Source organism: Anopheles moucheti, assembly GCF_943734755.1.
Source record: "Anopheles moucheti chromosome X unlocalized genomic scaffold, idAnoMoucSN_F20_07 X_unloc_10, whole genome shotgun sequence".
Lineage (NCBI taxonomy): Eukaryota > Metazoa > Arthropoda > Insecta > Diptera > Culicidae > Anopheles > Anopheles moucheti.
The window spans coordinates 85001-90000 of record NW_026453516.1 but is presented as its reverse complement, the minus strand read 5'-3'; positions in this window follow the sequence as shown (position 1 = coordinate 90000).

Here is a 5000-nt window from a genome sequence, read left to right as displayed (position 1 = left end):
GCTGACCTGGTCCCTTATAATAGGCAATGAACACGATTTTGGCAAAATATTTTTTTCAAAATTTTTTGACTCACCGGGTAAAATCGAATTTACTTGGGAAAAATGTTCTAGCAGGGGCCCTCCCATACAAATTTTTTTCTTCTCAAAAATGATTTTCGTTTCACTTTTCATACTCAGGGGAGTCTAAAATTGATGTTTTGAGTCACCGTGAAAAAAAAATTTTTTTGACCCGAGCTTGTGTCGGCGACCCAAAATCGACGCACTTGGGAAAAATGTTCTAGCAGGGGCCCTCCTTTACAAAAATTTTTTCTTCTCAAAAATGATTTTCGTTTCACTTTTCATACTCAGGGGAGTCTAAAATTGATGTTTTGAGTCACCGAGAAAAAAAAATTTTTTTGACCCGAGCTTGTGTCGGCGACCCAAAATCGACGCACTTGGGAAAAATGTTCTAGCAGGGGCCCTCCCATACAAAAATTTTTTCTTCTCAAAAATGATTTTCGTTTCACTTTTCATACTCAGGGGAGTCTAAAATTGATGTTTTGAGTCACCGAGAAAAAAAAATTTTTTTGACCCGAGCTTGTGTCGGCGACCCAAAATCGACGCACTTGGGAAAAATGTTCTAGCAGGGGCCCTCCCATACAAAAATTTTTTCTTCTCAAAAATGATTTTCGTTTCACTTTTCATACTCAGGGGAGTCTAAAATTGATGTTTTGAGTCACCGAGAAAAAAAAATTTTTTTGACCCGAGCTTGTGTCGGCGACCCAAAATCGACGCACTTGGGAAAAATGTTCTAGCAGGGGCCCTCCCATACAAAAATTTTTTCTTCTCAAAAATGATTTTCGTTTCACTTTTCATACTCAGGGGAGTCTAAAATTGATGTTTTGAGTCACCGAGAAAAAAAAATTTTTTTGACCCGAGCTTGTGTCGGCGACCCAAAATCGACGCACTTGGGAAAAATGTTCTAGCAGGGGCCCTCCCATACAAAAATTTTTTCTTCTCAAAAATGATTTTCGTTTCACTTTTCATACTCAGGGGAGTCTAAAATTGATGTTTTGAGTCACCGAGAAAAAAAAATTTTTTTGACCCGAGCTTGTGTCGGCGACCCAAAATCGACGCACTTGGGAAAAATGTTCTAGCAGGGGCCCTCCCATACAAAAATTTTTTCTTCTCAAAAATGATTTTCGTTTCACTTTTCATACTCAGGGGAGTCTAAAATTGATGTTTTGAGTCACCGAGAAAAAAAAATTTTTTTGACCCGAGCTTGTGTCGGCGACCCAAAATCGACGCACTTGGGAAAAATGTTCTAGCAGGGGCCCTCCCATACAAAAATTTTTTCTTCTCAAAAATGATTTTCGTTTCACTTTTCATACTCAGGGGAGTCTAAAATTGATGTTTTGAGTCACCGTGAAAAAAAAATTTTTTTGACCCGAGCTTGTGTCGGCGACCCAAAATCGACGCACTTGGGAAAAATGTTCTAGCAGGGGCCCTCCCATACAAAAATTTTTTTTTGACTCACCGGGTAAAATGGTCGCACTTGGTAAAAATGTTCTAGCAGGGGCCCTCCCATACAAAAATTTTTTCTTCTCAAAAATGATTTTCGTTTCACTTTTCATACTCAGGGGAGTCTAAAATTGATGTTTTGAGTCACCGAGAAAAAAAAATTTTTTTGACCCGAGCTTGTGTCGGCGACCCAAAATCGACGCACTTGGGAAAAATGTTCTAGCAGGGGCCCTCCCATACAAAAATTTTTTCTTCTCAAAAATGATTTTCGTTTCACTTTTCATACTCAGGGGAGTCTAAAATTGATGTTTTGAGTCACCGAGAAAAAAAAATTTTTTTGACCCGAGCTTGTGTCGGCGACCCAAAATCGACGCACTTGGGAAAAATGTTCTAGCAGGGGCCCTCCCATACAAAAATTTTTTCTTCTCAAAAATGATTTTCGTTTCACTTTTCATACTCAGGGGAGTCTAAAATTGATGTTTTGAGTCACCGAGAAAAAAAAATTTTTTTGACCCGAGCTTGTGTCGGCGACCCAAAATCGACGCACTTGGGAAAAATGTTCTAGCAGGGGCCCTCCCATACAAAAATTTTTTCTTCTCAAAAATGATTTTCGTTTCACTTTTCATACTCAGGGGAGTCTAAAATTGATGTTTTGAGTCACCGAGAAAAAAAAATTTTTTTGACCCGAGCTTGTGTCGGCGACCCAAAATCGACGCACTTGGGAAAAATGTTCTAGCAGGGGCCCTCCCATACAAAAATTTTTTCTTCTCAAAAATGATTTTCGTTTCACTTTTCATACTCAGGGGAGTCTAAAATTGATGTTTTGAGTCACCGAGAAAAAAAAATTTTTTTGACCCGAGCTTGTGTCGGCGACCCAAAATCGACGCACTTGGGAAAAATGTTCTAGCAGGGGCCCTCCCATACAAAAATTTTTTCTTCTCAAAAATGATTTTCGTTTCACTTTTCATACTCAGGGGAGTCTAAAATTGATGTTTTGAGTCACCGAGAAAAAAAAATTTTTTTGACCCGAGCTTGTGTCGGCGACCCAAAATCGACGCACTTGGGAAAAATGTTCTAGCAGGGGCCCTCCCATACAAAAATTTTTTCTTCTCAAAAATGATTTTCGTTTCACTTTTCATACTCAGGGGAGTCTAAAATTGATGTTTTGAGTCACCGAGAAAAAAAAATTTTTTTGACCCGAGCTTGTGTCGGCGACCCAAAATCGACGCACTTGGGAAAAATGTTCTAGCAGGGGCCCTCCCATACAAAAATTTTTTCTTCTCAAAAATGATTTTCGTTTCACTTTTCATACTCAGGGGAGTCTAAAATTGATGTTTTGAGTCACCGAGAAAAAAAAATTTTTTTGACCCGAGCTTGTGTCGGCGACCCAAAATCGACGCACTTGGGAAAAATGTTCTAGCAGGGGCCCTCCCATACAAAAATTTTTTCTTCTCAAAAATGATTTTCGTTTCACTTTTCATACTCAGGGGAGTCTAAAATTGATGTTTTGAGTCACCGAGAAAAAAAAATTTTTTTGACCCGAGCTTGTGTCGGCGACCCAAAATCGACGCACTTGGGAAAAATGTTCTAGCAGGGGCCCTCCCATACAAAAATTTTTTCTTCTCAAAAATGATTTTCGTTTCACTTTTCATACTCAGGGGAGTCTAAAATTGATGTTTTGAGTCACCGTGAAAAAAAAATTTTTTTGACCCGAGCTTGTGTCGGCGACCCAAAATCGACGCACTTGGGAAAAATGTTCTAGCAGGGGCCCTCCCATACAAAAATTTTTTTTTGACTCACCGGGTAAAATGGTCGCACTTGGTAAAAATGTTCTAGCAGGGGCCCTCCCATACAAAAATTTTTTCTTCTCAAAAATGATTTTCGTTTCACTTTTCATACTCAGGGGAGTCTAAAATTGATGTTTTGAGTCACCGAGAAAAAAAAATTTTTTTGACCCGAGCTTGTGTCGGCGACCCAAAATCGACGCACTTGGGAAAAATGTTCTAGCAGGGGCCCTCCCATACAAAAATTTTTTCTTCTCAAAAATGATTTTCGTTTCACTTTTCATACTCAGGGGAGTCTAAAATTGATGTTTTGAGTCACCGAGAAAAAAAAATTTTTTTGACCCGAGCTTGTGTCGGCGACCCAAAATCGACGCACTTGGGAAAAATGTTCTAGCAGGGGCCCTCCCATACAAAAATTTTTTCTTCTCAAAAATGATTTTCGTTTCACTTTTCATACTCAGGGGAGTCTAAAATTGATGTTTTGAGTCACCGAGAAAAAAAAATTTTTTTGACCCGAGCTTGTGTCGGCGACCCAAAATCGACGCACTTGGGAAAAATGTTCTAGCAGGGGCCCTCCCATACAAAAATTTTTTCTTCTCAAAAATGATTTTCGTTTCACTTTTCATACTCAGGGGAGTCTAAAATTGATGTTTTGAGTCACCGAGAAAAAAAAATTTTTTTGACCCGAGCTTGTGTCGGCGACCCAAAATCGACGCACTTGGGAAAAATGTTCTAGCAGGGGCCCTCCCATACAAAAATTTTTTCTTCTCAAAAATGATTTTCGTTTCACTTTTCATACTCAGGGGAGTCTAAAATTGATGTTTTGAGTCACCGAGAAAAAAAAATTTTTTTGACCCGAGCTTGTGTCGGCGACCCAAAATCGACGCACTTGGGAAAAATGTTCTAGCAGGGGCCCTCCCATACAAAAATTTTTTCTTCTCAAAAATGATTTTCGTTTCACTTTTCATACTCAGGGGAGTCTAAAATTGATGTTTTGAGTCACCGTGAAAAAAAAATTTTTTTGACCCGAGCTTGTGTCGGCGACCCAAAATCGACGCACTTGGGAAAAATGTTCTAGCAGGGGCCCTCCCATACAAAAATTTTTTCTTCTCAAAAATGATTTTCGTTTCACTTTTCATACTCAGGGGAGTCTAAAATTGATGTTTTGAGTCACCGAGAAAAAAAAATTTTTTTGACCCGAGCTTGTGTCGGCGACCCAAAATCGACGCACTTGGGAAAAATGTTCTAGCAGGGGCCCTCCCATACAAAAATTTTTTCTTCTCAAAAATGATTTTCGTTTCACTTTTCATACTCAGGGGAGTCTAAAATTGATGTTTTGAGTCACCGTGAAAAAAAAATTTTTTTGACCCGAGCTTGTGTCGGCGACCCAAAATCGACGCACTTGGGAAAAATGTTCTAGCAGGGGCCCTCCCATACAAAAATTTTTTTTTGACTCACCGGGTAAAATGGTCGCACTTGGTAAAAATGTTCTAGCAGGGGCCCTCCCATACAAAAATTTTTTCTTCTCAAAAATGATTTTCGTTTCACTTTTCATACTCAGGGGAGTCTAATATTGAAGTTTTGAGTCACCGTGAAAAAAATTTTTTTTTGACTCACTGGGTAAAATGGTCGCACTTGGGAAAAATGTTCTAGCAGGGGCCCTCCCATACAAAAAATTTTTATTTCTCAAATCGATCCGTGGTTTCACTTTTCATA